Source organism: Mirounga angustirostris, unplaced genomic scaffold, assembly GCF_029215605.1.
Source record: "Mirounga angustirostris isolate CCGP_5_RB_7025 unplaced genomic scaffold, mMirAng1.0.hap1 SCAF_11, whole genome shotgun sequence".
NCBI classification, from domain to species: Eukaryota; Metazoa; Chordata; class Mammalia; order Carnivora; family Phocidae; genus Mirounga; species Mirounga angustirostris.
Window position 1 is genome coordinate 1259615 of NW_026991719.1, and position 23693 is coordinate 1283307.

The 23693-nt window shown below is 44.2% G+C and overlaps 1 protein-coding gene across 2 annotated transcripts in view; it reads right to left on the bottom strand.

Annotated features, from left to right (window-relative positions):
* Nucleotides 1–17208: 17208 nt before the first annotated feature.
* DHRSX (dehydrogenase/reductase X-linked) overlaps nt 17209–23693 on the bottom strand; it is a 155488-nt gene continuing 149003 nt past the window's right edge. The window contains exons 8-9 of one of the 2 annotated variants that reach the window (XR_010406008.1): nt 21740–22810; nt 17209–18502 (exon numbers count right to left, since the gene is read on the bottom strand). The gene's annotated coding sequence lies outside the window, so the exon portion shown is untranslated. The remainder of the gene's footprint in view (nt 18503–21739; nt 22811–23693) is intronic. The other variant, XM_045873976.2, reaches the window with a different exon arrangement.

The window sequence follows — 23693 nt, forward strand, 5'->3', positions numbered from 1 at the left end:
ATTTCATATAACTTTATCTTTCCAATAAGACTGAGCTTGGCCATCTATTTAATTATGCAAATGGTACCTTACTCTAGGATGCATGATCTTTCAAGTCTGATCTGCTTTTTTTCTTAGAGTCTGATCACTTTCTCTGTTTATTATTATTACATAATAACATGTAATTATGATGCTTACTGGTCACTATCCTCTGCTAGTCATAAGCAAAATGAGGGTGACGATCTTTGGTTGTTTTGTTCCCAAGCAGCACATAATAGATGATCAACAAACCCTTGATGACTTGAATCTTCAAGAAACGCCCATAAGGTGGTAAAATTATAGCTCCCATTTACCAGATAAGGAAATAAAAACAATAAAAAGTGGCCATAATGAAAGGTAATGTAAGAATTGGAACCCAAGCCTTCCATAATCCATGTGCTCTTGACAGTATTTTTCCCTGAAGCTTGTTGAGTATGAATCAGTGGCTATGATTACTTGGGGATTAATGCACTTTTCACGCACACATCTGGGTTACCTACATTCCAGAAACCCCAACACTACACAGCACTAAGTCATCATCGGCACTCATTCTCTCATCTTTAGTCACCAGGGAAATGTAAATAAAACCCACAAGGAGTCACCAGTTCACACTACAGCAGCACGGCTTTGATTAAAAAGACATATAACCACATGTGTTGGTGAGGACACAAAGAAACGAGAATCTTCACATGTTGCTGGTACAAAGGTAAAACAATACGGCCACATTGGGAAAAAAAAAGTGGAGTTTCTCCAAAAGTTAAATATCGAATTACCATATGACGTAGCAGTTCCACTCCAGGGCATATACCCCAAAGTATTGGAAACTGAAACTGATAGTTTTCAACCAAAACCTGTACACAGATGTTTATGGCAGGATTAGATATATACTCACAATAACCAAATGGTAGAAATGGTCCAAATGTCCATCAATGGATGAACAGATAAACAAATATGCTATATTCACACAACAGAATATTCACATAATGTGGATGAATCTTAAAAATATTATGCTGATTGGTGGGGTGCCTGGCTGGCTCCGTTGGTGGAGTATGTAACTCTTGATCTTGGGGTTGTGACTTTGAGCCCCAAGTTGGGTATAGAGATTACTTAAAAATACTTAAAAATGAAATCTTAAAAAAAGTATGTTGGTTGGACATTACACTAATTGAAAAATACTATGCTAATTGGACATGATGCTAATTGAAAATATTATGATAATTCACATGCTAATGGCTAATCGTGATAAAAATATATATCCCATAGTGAATTTCTTCCACCTTATTCTAGCTCAAATGGACTCAGTCCTAACTTAGTGCTGGCCTGTGCACTTCTTAATTTCTCTGTAATGTGCATCCACAAAGGTTCAGGAATTGGACGAAATAGTGTCCTCAGAAAGTCTCAAGCCCTATGACCAAATTTGCCCTGTGGAGCCCACATTTAAAGCATGTTGAACTAAGTAAATGGGAAAACATCTTACACTGGTATAAGGCTATCGATTTCATTTTTGAAATGTAAACCTATGAGTCGTGCTTTATGTCGTGTTGCAAATAAAATGACAATTTCCCCCAAAGAAGATGAAATTTATTTATCTAAGGAAACCAAGAGTGGAGATAAACAATTTCAGTAAATTTTAGGGCCCTGTGAAGAGACAGAAGCAGACTACATTTCTGTTTGGAGATATCCAGCTATTTTGTTTCATCGCAGAAATGAAACCCTCTCCTTGGAAACAGTCAGACAGGCAGAAAAGTCCTCAGAGGAACCCAGAGTTGTCAGCATATATAAAACATCTCTGCTGTTCTCCCCAGCAGCAGTTTTGTTCGATGCTTTTCCAAAAGTTTCTAAACGTCTACTGGCAAAATTAGATGCTAGCTGTCTTTAAAGAGAATGCCATATGATTTTCTTGAAAATAGGTAATATTGGGTAACAATGAAAACTTAAACACAAGCAAGAAGCAAGCCTTTATTTGGAGACAGGGATGGCTTCAGGAATTGTCCTTGTAATCACAACAGTGAGCAGAAAGAGAGGTGTGTGTGTTTAAAGCAGACAAAATACCCAGTCACGCGAAACCCAAGCCCCTGGGGATATTAGGTATGTCTGGTGTCTGGTTGGAGAACATTCTTCAGTCCCGACAGTGGAAAACAAAAAAGCGTTACCAGGGCATTGCTCTGTGTTGGGATCAAGGGCAATTTAAGAAAACAGTGGCTATGAGACAAAAGTAAAGGTGAAGCAAAGGTAGATTGGAGAAGCAGGGACCATGAAGTGGGGATGGTCCCAACATCTGGACGCACAGAGCTCTCTTCTGAAAGTTGCAAGATCATGAACACAAATGCCATTTCTCAAGTGTGTGAGAAGTCTGTTGAAATGAATAAAGAGATCACCACTTTAGACATTTTACTGAACAGAGTGGATTTGGTCATTCCTAAGTAGCTTTGTGAACATAACATTTTTGAGTCTCCACACCTGAAAATGCCAGAATTGATGAGTATATGCCAAAGTGAATGTACCATTTTAGAAAACCATTGACCATCACCTGTTGACATCAATGACTTTTCCTTCCTTCTCTGACAGAAAGAGATAGGGGCCAAAGAGGAAAAAGCAAGATGTGTTTTCTGAAACACGGATTTGATCCTGTCATTCCCTTATTTGAAAACATGTTGTTATTTATACTTCAGTATAAAAAATTAAAAAAATCATAAAATAGAGAAGAAAAAAATGTGTTGGTTCCTCTCTATTATCTGCAGGATGATTTCAATTTCTTGGTCCAGTATCTAATCTGATACCCCTTCTACCTCTTCCAGTTGAATTCAGTGTGGTCCTCCAAATAAATCTTTACTTCATTCAATCCTGTCAGGACCCTAGGCATAGGTATTTTCCACTTTCCCGAGGGGCAACTTCCTCACGTCCACCTGGCTGGTCAGTGGCAGAGCTGGGGACTCAAATCTGGGTCTCTAGCCTCCTAATCACACCAGAAGCCTCTCTTCTCCTGGAAATGCCCCACCATGAATTACTTAAAATTACTGCCTTACCCAATGTAACTCACACACACAACCTACCTAATGTATATGTTACCAATGGTGGCCATAAGAAATTACCACAAACTGGGGACTTACAATAATAGGAATTATCTTCCCAGCTCTGCAGACCAGAAGACTGAGATCCAGGCGGGGCAGGGCCACTGAGATCCAGGCGGGGAAGGGAGTTCCCTCCAGAAGCTCCAGGGGAGGGTCCTCCCTGTCTCTTCCAGCTCTAGGCATTCCTGGGCTTATGGCCACGTCCCTCCCATCTCTGCCTCTGTCTTCATGTGGCTTCTCCTCTATGTCTGTCTCTCCTCTTCTGTCTCTTGAAAGGACACTTGTCCTTGGACACCTTAGGGCCCACCCTAGTGCACTGGACTTCATCTCAATCCTTAACTAATTATATCTACAAAGACCCTATTTCAAAATAAGGTCACATTTACTGGTACCAGCAGTTATAAAATGGACTTACATTGGGTATACAATTTAAATCATATATACATGACTTATGTATACCTGTGTATATATACTTATTTATGTCTATGTATATATATACACACAGTAACATATATTTACATGTGTGGATGTGAGTGACTGTTGTAAATAGAATAATAATTATTGCAGTGAACATACTTCAAGATTTTATAGAAATTTAAGCAAATGCTTGCTAATTTGAGTTTTGCAACTTCATGTTCATATTTTGGAGGAAATATGATAGGGGCCAAAGTCTGAAGTCCCAAGCAGTCTGCAATGCAGTGCAATATTTTTTTTTATCCCAGGGCACACGTAGAAAGTGTGATGGTGATTTTTATGTGTCAAACTGGCTAGGCTGTGCCACCAAGATTTTTTTAAATTTTTATTTTTTGATCTAACCCTAGTCTAGATGTGGCTGTAAAGATGTTTTTTACATGAGATTAACATTTAAATCAGTAGACTTTCAGTAAAGCAGATGATCTTCCGTAATGTAGGTGGGCCTCCAGTTGGTGGCCTTGAGAGGAAAAGACTAAGGCCCCCAGGGAAGAAAGAATTCTGCCAGCAGATGGACTTAATAGTCAAATTATAGCATCATTTCTTCCCTGGGTCTCCAGCCTCCTGGTCTACCTTGCAGATCTTGGATTTGCCAATTTTCACAATCATGAACCAACTCTTTAAAATAAATCTCTCTGTGTCTCTCTCAGTATCTATCTATCTATCTATCTATCTATCTATCTATCTATCTATCCATCCATCCATCCATCATCTATCAATTCTATCCATCTATTCATCTATCATCTATCCATCTATCTTTTATCTATCCATTCTATCCATCCATCCATTATCTATCATCTATCGTCTACCTACTATCATATCTATCTACCCATTCTTTATCTATCTATCCACATCTATCCATCCACCCATCTTTATCTATTTACTATCATATTTATCCATCTATCTGTCCATCTATTATCTATCTATCTATCTATCTATCTATCTATCTATCTATCTATCTATCTATCCATCCATCCATCCATCACCATCTATCACCTACCTACTATCATATCTATCCATCCATCATCTATCTATCTATCCATTTACTATCACATTTATCCATCCACCAATCTACTATCTATCTACTATCATATCTATCTATCTATCTATCTATCTATCTATCTATCTATCTATCATCTATCTACCATCTATCTATCATCTATCTACCTTTCCTATTGGTTCTGTTTCTTTGGAGACCCTGACTAATGCAGAAAGTAATAGTAAGACACACTGGGGTAGGTAGACAAAGCTGCATCCAGCCAGAGACCATGAGCTCTGGGACTCTGCCTCACCCCCAGCCCAGCCCACTAACCAAGGGCTCAGAGCACCCAAATCCCAATTTCACTAGAGCCCTTGGGAGCCATGGTGAAGCCTTTGTTGAATGTATGAGTTGCAATTTCTATGGTTCACTACAGAATGACAGGAGATGGTGCTTGCATTAGTCAGTAAGTGAGGTCTGCTTCTCTTGTTCTGCCCTTCACGCCTACTTAAGAGAAGGCCTTCCCTGCCTTCCTTCCCTCCTCTGCTTGGGGGATGGAGTGGGTAAGGGGAAGCAAGGGGATGAGCATAACAGGGAAGCAGAACTGGGAGCAGGGACTCAGCTAATAGATTAGTAAAAGGATGTCACAATCTGCTGGATGTGCCCTGGGGCCAGACCTCCTTGTAGTGAAGATCAATGGAGCAAAATCCATCTTCATTGACCTCAAATGAGCTCAGGGCCCTGGGGAGCAACATTGGCCTGGCCCATTGCCCTGACATTGCTCACCCCCTGCCTCTCATGGGCCTCCAAGCTTCCGGGGAAAATGCATTATCACTTTAAAACTTTAACCTCGCTAATAAATAGGAAAATACAAAGTCCCTATCTTATGGTCTAAAAATAGGAAAAAAAAAACAAGTTGGTAAAATCCAAAGGCAAATGTATTTTTCTCTGTGGTAGGACTTCCCTCTGAATAGAGACTGGAAGCTCTGGGTATCTTGGTAGGATGGGGCACAGTGGTAGGGCTGCTGGGCTGGGAGCAGGGAGCCAGGCATGGTGCCAGTGAGGGGAAGCAGGTTTCCCCTGCCCCAGAGGAGCGGTGAGACCTCCCTTGAGGCAGATTCCCTCAGGCCCAGGGAAACTCCTGGCTTGGGGACGCTCAGCTTGGAGTCTGCAGCAGTCAGTGCTCCCAGTGGGTCAGAGAGTAAGCATTTCTATCCTATAGGAAGAGGATGGGAATTTATGTAATGTAGTGCCACACCCACCAAAGTGGGCGTCTGCAAACTATTGTGCTTGGCCTTTTGTAAATAAAGTTTTATTGGCACATGGTCAGGTGCATGCATTTACACATTGTCCACGGCTATTTCCCTGAAAGAGTAGTACTGGTGAGTTGCAACAAAGACTTTCTCGCCTGGAAAACCCCAAATATCTCCTGTCTGGTCCTCTACACAAAGAGTTTGCTAACGTCTGACCTTTAGTATCTAAAATCCTTCTAAAGTTATCTTTTTTTTTTTTAAAGATTTTATTTATTTATTAGACAGAGAGAGACACAGCAAGAGAGGGAACACAAGCAAGGGGAGTGGGAGAGGGAGAAGCAGGCTTCCCGTGGAGCAGGGAGCCCGATGTGGGGCTCGATCCCAGGACCCTGAGATCATGACCTGAGCCAAAGGCAGACGCTTAACGACTGAGCCACCCAGGCGCCCCCCAAAGTTATCTTTTAAGGTAAACACAAAACCCTTAGGTTCATAATATCCCATCCATGCTCTGTGTTTTTAAAGACTAATAAAGAAAAAAAAGAAAAATTTAAATGATAAATCATTGCATCCAAAAAAGTCAGGCATTTTTTTTGTGGTTGTTTCGGGGAAAAAAAAAAAAAAGCTGAAAGCTTTAACTTCACAGAATGCTCAGCCCTGACTTACCATGGATGTCATCGAGTGGTGACAGAGCGATGACGCTGGGGTTCGGGACCTGCTGCAATCCTGCCTGTGGGAAATGGGCTTATGTGTTTTATGTGACAACCTTGCCAGAGCAAGGTTGAAGCCCACACAGTGGATGGATGTAAGAGCCAAATAGAGAAATGGCAAGCAAGACACTCAACCCTGACAGCAGTCTTGATTCATCACTACCCACCCAGAATGAACCTAGTGGCTTTCAACTCCCGGGCTGTCTACAAGCTGTATTTTAGAAAGCTGGAGAGAGGCTCCTTTTGGGGTTCCTATGTTCTGTGCAATTGTGCGTTCACACTGCCTTCCTGTGCCTTCCTGCAGCTGTTTTCTCAGTATCTACTCACACCCAGGCACACCTACTCACACACATGTGAACATAAGTGCATACAGGCAAGTGCACACGTGCACAAGGCACACACTCATGCACACACATTCACACATGCATGCATATATATGCACATAAATGCATGCATGGGGCACACACCTGCACACACGTACATTTACTCATCTAGACATAACATGCATGCACACATATGTATAGAAATGCATGCGTTTCTCACACACACGTCCATTTAATCATGCATACATATCACACATCTGTGCACTCATTCATACACCCATACACACGTGCATGCACATACATGCATATAAATACATACATGCAGCACACACCTACACAGATACACTTACTCATCACACATATTCATGCATGCTTGTACACATGTGCATATAAATGCATGCATGTATTGTTTGCACACATACATTTAATCATGCACAGCCATTCACACACTTGTGCACATTCATATGTGCATGTGCACATACACACTCGTGCACACATTCATGTATGTGCACACCCATGTGAACATAAATGCACAAAGCACTGCACACATGTAAAAGGCATACACATAGCCATGCACGTTTTCACACATGCATGCATACATACAAACCCTGAAACACCTTGCGACATTTACAACATAAAACAAAGTCCAGTGTTTACATTTGGATGCCCCCTTCAAATGCAGTGAATCCACTACAAAATCCATCTTCTTTTTCCAAACCAGTCCCTCCCTTCCAGTTTCTGCTGTCAGGGGTTACCTCTGCTTTCCTAGGGTGCCATTTGAGGCAAAGAGCCTTCTTTCAAGCTCACAGGCAGCCTTGGGATGTACTGACCCGTAACCTGCTCTGCGAGAGGCAGTGACCTATGACCTGCTCTCTGGTTTTATAACTCTGCTGTCTCACTTCCCTGTCCTGTCCCACTAAGGAGAAAAGGCTCAACCACAATGTGACAATGACAGTCACCATATTAATCACCTGTTCCCATCATTTCTCATTACTGTTGGGCTTTAATGGTTTCTGCTTTACAGAACGAGACACCAAGGCTCAGCCTGATTACACATCTCTCCTGGGGTCGTGGGCATAGAGGCAGGCAGTGGCCATGCCATGATGAAATTGTGCCATTTATACGACATGCTGTTAACCATCTCTCTACCTTCATGGCTCCTGGGCCTCCTTCCAGTTCGGAAACACAAGCCTCTGGACCCATCCTCATCTCTGGCTTCCCACTTGTCACCACGAGACACTCTTCTGAGTCAGAGCTCACTTCTGAGCCATTATCTGCATCTGCCCAGAGCTCTGCTGGGCCACCTGCTTGGGCTCCTTTGTGCAGCCCCCTCACCCTCCCATCTGTGCTGGTCTTTCTGGAGCACTTGGTGATGATCAGACATCCTTGCTGGGAAGCCACTGAAAGCCATCCTTCAGGTGGATGCCATAACGGGAACCCCACTGAGCCCCAAATGTGGCTTGTCATGTCACCATCTGTCCCCAGAATCCAGATCCCCACCAGCCATTCTCCACCAGCTTGCATTGACGCCTCTCTGTGCAAGGCATGCCCAAGAGCTTGAAGGAGTTCAGGAGGTGCCCACATGTGATCCTGGATGACCCCATCACCACCCAATGCCCAGGGGTTCCAGCCAAGAATTGTGGCCCTGGGGAGGTTTGAAGGTGTGCTCTGCTTGTTCACTGATGGATGTATCTCTGTTCAGAACCCGCCTCCCAACCTTCCCTGCTCTCATTAGCTCAGCTCCAACCACTTTCCCACCTTTCTTCCCTTATACTGTGGGAATACCCCCTTGTTGCCCTCAATTCCCACATGCTGGGGCTACTGGAGGGAGAAATCTTTCCAACCTGAGTCATATCATTCTCCTGAACTTGCTCTCCCAACACACCAGTGACATGGGTCTCCTTTGCTCCTGGAATCACCAAACCATTAATCCCTGCCTCAGGGCCTTTGTGCATCCTCATGGAGCACTCTGCCATCCCAGATATATGTATGACCCATGCCCTCCCATCAAGGAGTTTTTTGCTTAAATATCACCCCTTCTCTGACCCTCTATCAACTCTCTCCACCTGCTTCTATGCCTTACCTGGCTTCATACTTCTCCTTGGTGTTCATTATTCTTTGTGTTCATGTGTATATCCAGATCCAGATCCATTTCTATATGTATTTATATCTATGTATCTATCTTTCCATCCATCCTTCCATCCACCCACCCACCCACCTATCCATCCATCCATCATCCATCCATCTTATCTATCCACCCACACACCCACATGCCTATCCATCCACACACCCACCCACCTATCCATCCATCCAACCATCCATCCATCTTATCTATCTATCCACCCACACATCCACACTCCTATCCATCTACCCATCTATCTGGCTGGCCGTCCATCCATCCACCCACTCACTCTTCTATCCTATCTATCTATCTATCTATCTATCTATCTATCTATCTATCTATCTATCTATCTATCATCATCCATCCTCCACCCACCCACCTATCCATCTATCCAACCAACCATCCATCTTATCTATCTATCTATCTATCTATCTATCTATCTATCTATCTATCTATCATCTATCTATCATCTATCTATCTATCTATCTATCTATCTATCTATCTATCTATCTATCATCTATGATAGTGGTTAAGAACTGGGGAAGATTGTACCCCCAAGGGACACTATGCAATGCCTAGAGGCACTGTTGGTTGTCACAGTGGGACAGGGGAGTGGTACTGGCATTTGTTGGTTGGAGACCAGAGATGCTGGTCAGCACCCTACAGTGCAAAGGATGCCCCACATCTGAGAGTCATCCCGCCAGATGTCAGTAGTCCCCAGGCAAAGAAGCCCTGGTCTAGCAGATGAAGTTATCTTAAGAGACTGAATCTTTGCTACCAAAACAGCAGGCTGGGAACACCCCCCAAAAAGCACACACTCTGGTGCAGAGTAGTCCCTAAATCAGCCTGTGTGTCTGAAAAGCTGCAGTTAGAATCACCACGTTCTCACAGTTGCTCGGGCTTCAGGGAAGGTGTTGTTCCTGGGCAAGCACGGCCATATTGCGGCAACTGATTCAGTGGCATTTCTCGCAGGACCTGACCTTTTACAGAAATCCAATATTTGAAAATTCATCTTGCAGACAGCTTCAGAATGTAAGATGTCTCTGCTCCCTGGCTTTGAGAGAGGAAGGTCAGAGAGAGATGATTTGAGGCTCCCCCATCCCACCCAGGTTGTGCTTATATGAGAACCTCTATGCAGAATGTCAGGTGATGCACAGGGGGCGGTGGACAGGTGCTATCGATCCACAGGTGAACACCCTTATGGACAGCCACTGCATCTAAATTGTACCATTCTATTTCATCTTTAAGGGGAGGCATTTCTTTTTTCTTGTTCTTTCTTTTTCTTTTCCTGCCAGCTTATTGTCCCTATTGGCCAATGCACAGACCCAGAGTGACTTGCAGAATTTCCGAGGAACAGAGCCCGAGTCTCTGCTTGGGAAGCTGGCGGCATGGAGCATCAGTTACTAATGTGGTCTAGTGTCTGTGCCCTTGGCCGGGGACTAAGCCCCAGCGGAGTTGGGCAGTTGGATGTCAGAAATGGTGTCTCTCTGTGAAAATAGCTAAATTAATGCCCAAGGGACTGGCAGAAGTCACAGTGTGGTGAGTATCAGATGGATGGGAGTGAGGCATGGAGAAACTCAGGAGGATGGAGCATGTACTGTGTGGAGAAGAGAGTACTCTATAGCAAGGGAGACAAGTGGAGGAGAAGGATGGGTGCAGAGACCCATTCTTGGAGACATCCCACTGTGCAAGCCCCATGCCACAAAAGACGCTCTGAGTGTCTCTGTTGTGATCGATTTCAATTCCTGTCCTGTGAAAGAACAGCAAAACCTCACAAGATTGCAAAGAATGTCCAGAATCTGGAAAGGTTTGCATTCTCTGCATGCACGTGAGTGATGAGCATGCATGAGTCCCTGGAAGATGGATCAGTCTCCTGTCACTAATGACCCCAAACTCAGGGACTCAAACCAACACACAGGTGTGGTCCTGCCGTTCTGGAGGCCAGAAGTCTGAAAAAATGGCTCTCACGGGGCTAAAATCAAGGCTCCGACATGGCTGGGTCCTCCCAGAGGCTCCAGGAGACAATCCTTTTCCCCACCTTCGTGCAGCTTCTAGAGCCGCATTCTCCGTATTCCTTGCTCCCTGGTTCCTTCCTGTAAAACCAGCAGGCTAGTGTCATTAAAACTCTGCTTTTGACATCATGTTGCCTTCTATCTGACCTTCCCACCTCCCTCTTAATGAGGACCATTATTCAGCTAACCATAGGCAGGAAAAAACATCTGTAGAGCAAGTGGTGTTCGGTGGATTCTGGAATAAAATGGGGTGTTCAGATGTCCCCCCAGGGCACACACACTGGCTCCCTGTCCAGTCCTTGTATGGTTTATGTCATTAACGTATGATTTTCAGCAACTTGGAAGGCATGATTCTCCTACAAACATACCATGAGCTGCATCAAGGATTTTTTTTTTTTTAAGTGAGGGAGCTTCACAAGCATTAAGACATTGATAGAGGTTCTATGGAGGCTGGAGGGGTTGGTAGATACACGGTCAGGACACTGGAATGAGATGCAAAAAAGCAGGTACAAAGCAAATAAATGTCATACAGGCAAAAACCCCATAACTTTAGGGTCATCTCTTCTCTCCAGCAGGCATAACAATAAACTACCCATCATCTTCAAGTTCCCACATCAGTTGGTAAGAGTTGAGCCCTAACCTATAACCAATAGTAATTCATACAAGGTTTCAATTGCTGAGGATCAGGTTCCCCCAGATGGTTTCATTCAACAAATGTTCATGCAGGACATGAAAAAGGGGTATGGTATTTTTCTCTTGCCCATTTCCACAGGCTGCATGATTCTTATTGCCTCTGAGTGTTCCATGTGCCATCTGGTTGTAGGAAAGAAGTAACAGATGCTACAAGTAGGTCTGTATGGTTTCTGCATTGAAATGGTACAAATGACCTTTTTGAGTGTTGGACTGCAATGGATAAGCCCTTCTCTTATAGACACTGGGTCCTTGGATACAGGCTATGATGCATCTCCTGTTCAGTCCTTAAAATCAGGTGCACACAAACACGAGTCAAGAGTCTTAGAAGGGAAAGTAACAGGTGGCTTGGAGAATGTCCAGTCCAAAGGCAGAGCAGAGAGAGAGGAGGATCCAGCTGAGGCCATGCCCCAGGTGCTGGGAGGATCTGGCTGGATGCTGTCAGACCCTGTCCTCCCCTTGCCAGGAAAGACCATGCCTCTGCAAGCTGGAGAGGACCATAGGCCCTACCTGTGCATCACCAGATTTGCATGGGTCTTCTCTGCTAGGCAGGTGTCTCCTTCATAGAGAAGTGTAAGGAACAGAGGACAATGTCTTTGCCACATCCCAGGTAGGTGTGGGACATGCGGGCTTCCCATGAGATGGGAAAGGTTTCCCAAACATGGGGTGTCCAGATGCTGGTTGACCTGACTGCACACATGTGCTCATCTACACACCACCAGGTACACCGTTCAGGATTTTACAATCCTCACGTGATTTTATTCCCAAGTAGAAAAAAAAAATCTGGTAATGGTATCCAGGTAATGTTTCATTTACAACAGGCTTCTTTCTTTTCTTTGTATTAGGTGAGAGAGAGAAAAATAGTTACTCCCAGTGATATATATATATATTTTTTTTCACATCCCATAAAAGCAACCATTTTAAAGCAAACAATTTAGTTGGATTTAGGTACATTTATCATGTTGTACAACCAGTACATGTATCTGGTTCTAGAATGTTCTCATTCCCTCAAAAGGAGAGCCCATTCCCGTGAACAGTCACACCCCATCCCCCTGACAACCACGGATCCACTTTTTTTTTTTATGGATTCGCCTATTCTGGATGTTTCTTATATAAATGGAATCATATGCTATGTGCTATTTTATGTGTGGCTTCTGTCACTTACCATAGTGTTGGTTTAGTATCTATAGTTAAAAAAATCACTGAAAAATACTCATGATAAGCCTCTAGATTACATGAAAAGATGCCCGTGAGAAGCACAAGGAGGTACCACGACACAGGTAATGGAATAGCTGAACTAAAAGTACTCATCACACCCAGGGCTGGTGAGGATGTGCTGCAGCTGGGACGCTCACACGTGGTTGGCAGGGATGCAAAATGGCAGCACGTCTCTGGAAAACGGGTTGGCGGTTTCTTATGGAGTTAAGTGTACACTCCATGTGGGATCCAGCAATCCCATTGCTAGGTATTTATCCAAGAGCAGTCACAATGCACGTTCACTGAAAACCTGGATGTGAATGCTGAGACCAGCATTCTGCCTGACTTGCCCCAGAGGGGAAACAACCTAGAGTGGGGAATGGATGAAGCACAGTGGCGTGTGCATACAACGGGACACCACTCAGCCACAAAAGGGGAGGGACCATTGTTGAGTGCACAACCCTGTTGCGTGTCAAATGCATATTGCTGAGTAGAGGAAGATAATTTCAAAGGGCCAACTACTGCCTGGGGTCATTTATACCATAATATGGAAAAGGCAAATAGAAGGAGAGAAAACAGAGCAGTGGTTATCCATGATTCTTGCTGGACGAAATGCCAGACTGTATTTTCAGGGGCTCGGGGAAGAGGGAATTGTCCAGGATGATGGAAAAGTTCTGCATCCCACTGGGGTGGTTACATGAATCTGTACATGTGTTAAAGCTTACAGGACTGTACTCCAAGATATGGTGAATGTTGTACTGTTTGTAAAATGTTTAGAAGACCTGCAGGTGTTCAAAAAATTGAAAAGAGAATGACCATATGATCCAGCAATTCCATGACTCGGGTATTTATCCAAAAGAAGTGAAAGCAGGGACTTAACAGATTTTTGTATACTTGTGTTCATAGCAGCATGATTTATGGTGGCCAAGTGGAAGCAATCCAAGCATCCATGGATGGAGGGATGGATGGGTAAATGGTATGTGGACCATGCATGGAATGGAATATGACTCAGCCTTAAAAGGAAGGACATTCTACACCTGCTATGACGTGGATGGACCTTCAGGATATGGTGCTCAGTGATATGAGCCAGACACAGAAGGACAAATCCTGTGTGATTCCACGTATACGGGGTCCCTAGAGGAGTCCCATCCACAGAGGCAGAGAGTAGATGGTGGAGTCAAGGCCTGGGGATGGGGAGTCAGTATTTCATGGGGATAGAGCTTCAGTTTGGGAAGATGGGAAGTTCTGGAAATGGATGGTGGGGATGGTTGCACAACAGTGTGAATGTGCTCGATGCCACTGAGCTCTGCACTTAAAAACGGTTAAGACGGCAAATTGTATGCTGTGTGTATTTTACCACAATTTAAAATTAAAAACAATTTTTCTTTGGTTTGAAAACCCCTAGGTGAAAAAAATGTCTTGCTCTACACAGAGCATGCAAAAACGCTCAGAGGGTTAGGACTGTGTTAGTTGCATATATTTTCATGCCATCCCTTTAAATTGTTTATCTGCAGTGGAATACATAACGGGTCTGTATGATGTATTCGTCCACAGACGTGCACTGGGGCATGGGTGAAACGCTCTGCCTGCTGTGTGTGGCATTGGCCCTGAGAGCCCGCAGGAGGGATGAACACCCAGCGTCCCTCCCCAAGTCGGGCCCAGAGCTCCTAACTGGGCTGAAAGCAATCCTGGGAAGGTGGCAAAGGAGGAAGGCCAAGTGTGGAGTTGTCAGTTGGGGCTACAGACACTCTTGCCTTGATCTGCTTACATTCCTAATCACAGTTCTTGGGTGGGTATCAGCCCTGCACAGATGTGGAAGCTGCCTTAGAGAGGGGCACCTGGTCAGAGCGTGCATGCTCTCAGGTGGGGCTGGGATGCACGCCCACTAGTCTCTCCCCAGCATCCCAGACCCTCAGCACTCCGAAAATGCCACCCCAGGACACCTCTCCTCTGAAAAGTAAGCAGCAGGGCTCATGGGCTTCTGCGGATCTCAGGGGCTGTTTTAAAAATTTATTTCTTCATTTTTGGTCTGGAAAGAAGCCATAATTCACTTGGAATGTTAATGGGGACTTCAGCTCTGCAATTGTAAAATCTAGTACACACAGCTTGAAATGCTTGGAACTGCACTGTATTTGGGATGGCTCTGTGGTTCCTCAAAGGGAGCAATTCAACCCCCAGGGGACACCCGCAGATGGTCACAATGGGGGCTGGCACTGGCATGTGGTAGGGTGGAGACCAGGGATGCTGCTCCACACCCGAGTGCCCAGGATGCCCCACATCAGAGAGTCATTCAGCCCCAGATGTTAATAGTGCTGAGGTAGAGACACCTGTCTCAGCATAACAGATTCTGAATGTCTATCTGTCCATCTGTCTATCTATCCATCATATCTATGTATCATCTACCTATCCATCCATCCACCCATCATATCTATCATCTATCATCTATCAATCATCTACCCATCATATCTATATCATCTATCTATCTATCTATCCACCCATCATATCTATGTATCATCTACCTATCCATTCATCCACCCATCTACCCATCATCTCTATGTATCTATGTATCTATCCATCCACCCATCCATCATCTATCCATCCATCCATTATCTATCTATCTATCTATCTATCTATCTATCTATCTATCTATCTATCATCTATCTATCCACCCACCCACCCATCATCTATCCACCCATCATCTATCTATCCATCCATCATATCTACATATCATCTACCTATCCACCCACCCATCCACCCATCATCTATCTATCTATCTATCCGTTCATCAGGTATGGCAGTGGTTTGCAACCAGAGACAAGTTTTTACTTCCTGGGGGACACTTGCTGATGTCTGGGGACATTTTTGATTGTCACAATTGGGGGGTTGCTTCTGGCATCTGGTGGGTAGAGACCAACACCCTACAGTGCCCAGGATGCCCCACCCCAGAGAATAAACCAACTCAAAATACCAATCTTGTCCAGATGGAGAAGACCTGTTATACCTGGGGGTACCCAATAATATCCTCCCATACAAACTATGCCTATATACGTGTGTCTGTGTATAATTCACAAATTTCACAAATTTGTCTCATGGATACATAATAGCTATACATATATATGCATTTGCATGTGAATACATGAATCAAATTTGTGAAAAACCCAAGGTCTGCCCATATGGTTGTGTTTCCTGTCTCTGTCCAGATCTCAGGCTGGTGATTTATAAACTGCTGTTCCCACCCAGTTTCTTCTTGGGCTCTCCATGTCTCACTAGCTGTTTGTACTGGCTGGTGATGCTTTCGGTCGTTTTCGTCGAGGAATTACTTTGTGTATATAACTTCACCATGAGCCGTTTTTCCTAACACCCAAGGCATGTCCTGAAAGTAAATCCTGTGCTTTCTGGCAGTGTCTTGAGTTGCTGTAATCATCTGGGACTGTTTTATAACTCCCTGCAGCCATGAGATGTGCTGCATTTGTGTGGCACCTCTCAGCGTCCTCGATCCTTAGGGAACTGACTGTTGTATTTCACTCCATGTTGGTGCTCATAAAAACTGCCATGGAAAGAATTTCAAAGTTGTGCAGAAAATGATGAAACCAAACTGGATCCGTTCGTTCCCATTTTGAAGGTTGCTGGAACTCTTCAGTTCATGTGCTCCCCCTTTTCCTCCAGAGGTACGGAGCCAGCGTCTTCCAATGAAGCAGGAGTTTCGCTAGAAGGCAGCATTAAAGCAGCTTTCCTTTGCCAATGATGCCAGAGGGAAGGTCAAAGAGAAAAAAGTAAAGCTGCCTGCAGCCATTTATATTCATACCAGGGAGGAGAGTCCAACCCAGGGGTTGAAGAAGGAGGATCTGCTTTCACCCCTCGGTGGTTCTGAGACTAGACTGCCCAGATATTACACTTTCTAAATACGCAAGGATGGAAAACAGCATCAGAATAAGGTAGAAATGTCTTTGAAGAGAGGAGGCATGCTTTTCTTCCCGGGACCTTGATTCTACATGCAAATGAGTGATTTGACATATTGCAGGATTTTATGTTTGAAAAGCAAGATGTGCCATCGCCGAGGGTATCTTGAGAGCCATGTTCAAAGCACCTGGTGTCCCAACGTCACGCGTGGAAAGAGCACCTGTAATGGTTTGGTGGACAGAGGCCAAGGGAGGCGCTGCAGAACACCTTTGCCCTCTGTTTTTATCCACATTAATGTGAGGTTGGGATCACCTCATTTGCAGGTGTCACAGAGGGTAAATGAGGTGATGCTGGAAATCTCCTGCCGTGACATGTTGGCTTCCCAGCTAGAAACGACACCTCCCCCTCTATGACCCAAACTTGTTTGAAAAGGAAACTAATACCCCACACGCATTATTTTTGACCAGATGGAACCAAAAATCAAATTACCTCGAGGCTTGTTGGGTCTCTATGACAAGACATACCAACCAAACAGCCCACCGGGGGGCTGCTCCCGCACCTATGTCAAGCTCTTAGTTTAAGCAAACGGGAGTTGGGCATAATCCCTATTCTCGGAGTTGGGTGTAATCGCTATTCTGGGAAACACAGGACGATCTCTCTAGTTTGTGAGAATTGGTAATCATGCTAGGCCAATGTTGCAATCACCTCACATTCTAGATGTCTCCGAAAACATGGGCTTCTCACCCCATTGGAATTCATGGCTCAGAAGAGCTGCCCTGAAGGGGGTGATTCCTGAAGCATTCTGTGCATTTGGAGAAAAGAAAAGTGGATAGTCAGCAAAACTCACTCTGTTGCATCGGGCAGTTTGGTGCAATTCAAAGCAATGCATGTGGGCACCCAGTGTGTGCCCAAAAAGAAAAGCATAGTTTTCCTTCGAGGTGCTTTGCATGCTCTTCATAGCAAATATTTTATTGATCTGGGATTCAATTAACCGTTTAAAATGTACATTCAGATGCATTCAGCACATTCACCGTGCTGTGCAACCACCACTTCTACCTGGTTCCAGAACATTCTCATCCTCCAAAAAGGAGACTCTGTCCCCATTAGCAGTCAAGTTCCATCCCTCTCCTGAGCCCTCGGGAATTATTAATCTTTCTGTGTCTATGGATTTAACTGTTCTGCATATTTCATAGAAATGGCATCATATACCATGTGGTCCTTTTGTTCTTGGCTTCTTTCAGTCACGATGTTTTTGAGGCTGGTCCATGGTGTGTGTATGGGTAGTCCATTCCTTTTTCATGGTCAAATAACAATCTGTTGTAGGGATGTATGCTAATGCATTTTTTTAAGTAGGCTTCATGCCCAACCTAGGGCTCAAACTCACAACCCTGAGATCAAGAGCTACATGGTCTACCGACGGAGCCAGCCAGGCACCCTGCTAATGCATTTTTAATGTGCTCCCACTATCTTAAAATGAAATCATAGATACTTACACCTATGGACAAATTAATAGTAGCCACATCATGTCCATGTAATGCAATTTATAATAAAATGATAGGCATTTGAACATGTCAATGCTTGCAGATGATGAAGGACTAAGATGCTTGCCTCTGCATGTCAGATTCCCAAGAAGGTGCCAGCTGTAAACAGAGGCTGCTGCAGGCATGCTGCGGTTTGTAATGCAAATGCCATCTGCGCTTCAGCAAATGGTGAACAATCCAACTAAGGATAATCTTGTATTAAGGCAGTAGCTCCTTGCCTGGAAAATACAAATGATTGCATTTATGAGTCAACAGAATTAAGTTCTAGGCTTGGGTTCATGACCTACAAGATGTTCGCCTGCATGGACATCTGGCCAGACATTGAGAAGTCACGTGGGCAGGGGGTCACTGTACACTGGGTAGCCCTGTCCTGTGCCTTGCAATACGTCTATCATACCGGCCTCCCCCAGTTAAATGTGGAAAGCAGCTTTTTGTTTTGTTTTGTTGTGTTTTGTCTTCAGTGTGCCCTTCTCTACCTTTCCATGAACCACGTAGAGAACAACCAGCATTGAAAACCACTAGGCCATTGGGAAGGAAAGCCAATGCATCAGGTGCACGCGACTTGGACCCAACTCACTATGGTGGCATTACTCACATAGGCAAGATCTTCCACAGCCTTAACTCCCTTCTATTGCCTCCTCTCATGAGTGTGAGGACCATAAAATGACTCACTGAGGAGCACCTGCGTGGCTCAGTCAATTCGAGTGACTGACTCTTTGATTTCAGCCTAGGTCATGATCTCAGGGCCATGAGATCCAGCTCTGTGTCAGGCTCCACACTCAGCACAGAGCCTGCTTGTCCCTCTCCCTCTGCTCCTCTCCCACACTCACTCTCTCTCTCTCTCAAATAAATAAATAAATAAAATCTTAAAAAAAAAAAAAAAGACCCAGTGAACATAATAGGACACTCTTTGCCCAAGTCATGGCCAATAGACATTTCACAGTGTAAGTGTAAATCAAAATATTGCACCCTACACATTAAATATATACATTTTTGCTAAGTTATGCCTCAGTAAAGTCAGAAAAATAAAATGAATATTCTCCCCCTAAAAGAATGGTCCTTTTAGTTACCATGCTATGATTTTCTCTAAGATATTTTGAATGAAAACTCATTGAACCACACCTGGCACCATGGTAGACCAGCTGTACTGTGGGGTCTTTGAAGGACAATATAAGTAGTTCTTGGATGAAATAGAGCAAGCAAAATTTTTAATGCATTGCTGGATCCAATGACAGTAAAATTATTATTTTTAATTCTACGTATCTGGGAATTCTTTTTTTTTTTTTTTTTTTTAAAGCCCAGCATGGAGCCCAACACAGGGCTTGAACTCATAACCCTGAGATCAAGACCTGAGCTGAGATCAAGAGTTGGATGCTCAACCGACTGAGCCACCCAGGCACCTCTCTATCTCGGAGTTTTTAAAACGTTGGTTTGAGGAGGCGCCTGAGTGGCTCAGTCGGTTAAGCGGCTGCCTTCGGCTCGAGTCGTGATCATGGGGTCCTGGGATCGAGCCCCACGTCTGGCTCCCTGTTCAGCGGAGAGCCTGCTTCAGGAGGCTTCTGCCTGCTTGTGCTCTCTATCTCTGTCAAATAAATAAATAAAATCTTTAAAAAAAAACCCCAAAACAAAAAACAAAAAACGTTGGTTTGAGTAAGCCACAGGCTAAAGAGGAAAAAATGAAGACAAGGACAGCACTGCGTATCTATGAGATGTAGACCAAGTCAGAAGGAGAAATGAGTGACACAGAAGGCTTCAACTGGACATATGGAAATAAATAAATAAATGGCATCCATGAAATCAGGAAGTCAGACGATATATCCCAGAATGAAGGGAAGAAATTAGGCAACTGAGATAACCAAAAATGATGAATTAGCGATAACCGCACACGTTGGTAAAGCTCTATTCCTGAACCAGAGAACGTCCTTCCTTGAATAGAACCTCAAACTCTTTACTAGGCACAGACATTTGCGCACCGCCCCTTCAGGGCACATGCTGCAAAGCAGGAGGGACATAAGGGTTTATGTTTGTGCTTTTATGGCATTTGGTAAAAAGCTGTGGATCTAGGCCCAATGACTAGGATACTGGTATCCAGATGACGGAAAATACAACTCCAACTATAGCTGACCCTTGAACAATGCGGTGTGAATTTCACGGGTCCACTTAGATGCAGATTTTTTTCATTAAATATAGCACAGTGCTGTAGACGTATTTTCTCTTCCTATGATTTTCTTAATCACACTTTACTTCCTGTAGCTTATTTTTATTGTAAGAACACAGTATATAACACACATATTAATAATATGTAATATTATATAATGTTATATATAATATATAATACATATTAACTGACTACGTTATTTGTCAGGCTTCCAGTCAACAGCAGGCTCCTAGTAATTAAGTTTTGGAAAGAGTCAAAAATTATATGTGGATTTTTGAGTGCATAGAGCTGGGCACACCTAGCTTTGTGCTGTTCAAGGGTCAAGTGTAATTTTTCCACTTAAATGACAAATTAAATCCAGAGCTTGCATGCAAAACCATAAGTGCATATATTTATTCCTGAACATTCCTCAAGCACAGTGCATACATAGATTTTGTTGTCTCAGCAAACCTGGGTGCAGACAAGATTGTGTTAGCATCATCATTCAGTAGATGAGGCATCAGAAAGACAGAGACCCAAAGGCTTAATGATGGTGCCCAGTGCAAGACTTCACATTCCCAAAGTTCACATCCAATGGGCAATGGGCACGGCATGCCTTCGCTGACCTGTAGACCAATCCAAAAAGCTTCCCTCATCTTGCCTCCCAACCTGTTCCACCTTGGAGGGGGCCAAGTGCACCTTGTATGGTTGTATTTCCAAACAGCCAAAACGAGAGGCGCCCATGCCACCCGTTCATGATACAGAAACCTTCAGCATCTAGTTGGCATCCAGAGCCTGTGTCCTACATGGACCAGCCTTTGCTGAGCTCACTCTTCCTTGTTAAAAGTCTCTGCTATCCTATACAGTGAAATCTCCAGATTCCAGGGATTAGGACCTAATATCCATGGAGGCCATTATCAGTCCACCACAGACCTCGAGCTCCCTTGGGACAAGAGCTAGGTCCCGCTCAACTTGAGTGAGTCTGTGTTTCCTCAGAGCCTGGCTTGGTAGAAATGAATGAATGAATGAATGAATGAATGAATGAATGAATGAATAGATGAATGAATGAAGTGGTCCCGCCCATTGCTGAACCCAAACAAAACTCACTGTTGCTACACTGAAGGAACAAAAGAACAGCTTTACTGAGAAGAGAAACACATGCATCTTGAGTCCAACTACTGAATCAAGTCTTGCCCGTGGATGGAAAGTCGTCACCCTGGCGTGGGCACAGAGACCCTCGTGGCTCCCCTAACATGAGTGACAGGCTTAACCCCAGAATTCCCAGTGTCTGCCAAGCCATGGATTCAACTTTACTCACCCAGAGATCCACATGATTTCTCCAGCTGCTGGGAAGTGTCTCCAAGCACCAAGGAATTTACAATCACATGTCGAGGGTGCCTGCTAACTTCTCCAGAACGATGTGCTTTTGTTTGTTTGTTTGTTTTTGTTTTTTATTTTTTTCCCTCTCTTTCTCTCCCGGAGAGGAACAGCAGCTTAAGGGCTGTCATTTAACAAGGAGGAACAATCTGAGGCCAGGGTCCTACAAGGTTCAAATTGTTCTTGGAGTGCGTCTTCTCAGTTTGGGGATTAGCGGCATCTGTCAAATCCTGGCCTGCTTGTTTTCTCAGTGATGGAGGATGTCAGCCTGGCCAGGAGCTATCCTACCACACTGTCCTGAGCCTCTACTTGGAAAGTACCTTCATCATAATGATAACAGTTGCTGGCACTTATGTATGATAGCTTCAAGCTGTAGTATGGTCTTTGATGACATAGAAATGCTCCCAGGTTGGCATCTTCCAGAATTCAAGATTCTGCTTTTTAGTGCAGAGTCCTGACTGTTCAGAAAATCAGATGAGGCACATCTTGATTATGATTCTAGTTCTAAAAGACATTAGTCTGGGCTCTAGAGCTTTAGTGGAACATCTGAACAGTCCGAGGAAGTGCCAGCACTCAGGGCTGGAAGTTGCAATCTCAATATGTCTGGCTCAGGTTGGGTCTTGAACTTGGTTGAACAAGAGGATGGCTTGAGAAGCTCTACAGAGATGCTGATGTCCAGAGGAATTAACTCTGGAATGCTACTGAGGGTGGGGATGAGCAACAATCATTTTCAGATGCTTCCCCAGTGGGCAACCAAAACCCATCAACTTAACTAGAACTTCAGGGAGATTATCAGCATTTTTATTGAGAAGATTTGTTTAGGGTTTACCACCTTGGCCAAGAAAAGACAGAGAACTCTGTCACTAAAAGAGAATCTATCACAGGCATTCTCAAATATCCCAAACCAGAGCAATGACATTCCTTTGTATTTTGTTAAGTTCCGATTAAGTCATGTTCCATTCCAGAAGGAGAGCAGATTCTTAAATTCCTTCACGGTGCCACTGCATCCATCCTGGAACAACCAAGAGGCAATCTATAAAGCATCTGTCCCTGCATCCAGTGTGAACCCCAAGCGGGAAGAGCTGCTGGCTGTGATGCCAAAGCATGCATTGCCCAGAGTTGACATCAGGTTTGGGTCCTCGGTGAGATTCTGTCAGTTGAGGGAATGGATGATCAGCTGACCAGCAGTCACTGTTCTGGAAATTCAGAGTGCAGCAACACACACACAGTGTCCTTTACACTGCATTTCAAGTGGATAGTCTGTCCACGTTGGAATTGAGAACATCCTCAGAGAAAGGACTGAGCGAGCCTTCCTTGCCTGACTGGTGGGTCAGTAAGGGTGAGCCCTGAAGTCAAGGATGGTGCCCAGTAAACTGCGGGAGACACTCAGAACCATAGGGAACTGTATGAGTTTCCTGTAACAAATTCCTATCAATATGTTGGTGGCTTAAAAACTGCAGGAATTCATCCTCCCCCAACTCTGAAGACCAGAAGTCTGAGATCCAGGCAGGGCAGGGCTGAGGTTCAGGTGAGAGGCAGGGCTGCTGAGATCCAGGGGGGGCAGAGCTGTGCTCCCTCCAGAGGAAGGTCCTTCCTGCCTTTTCCCACTTCTGGGGGCTCTAGGTGTCCCTGGGTTTGTGGCCACGTCCCTCCTGTCTCTGTCTCCATGGTCACATGACCTCTTCCTATTTTATAATCAAATCTCCGTCTACCTGATCTGATATGGAAACTTGTGATTACATTGAATGTAGCTAGATAAGCCAGGATGATCTCCTCATCCTAAGATCTTGATTCCATTGCAAAGGTTATCTTTCCAAGTAGAATCACATGCAATGGTTCTGGGGGGTGAGCACGTGGAGGTATCTTTTGGAGGGGGTCATGATTCAACTCCTAGA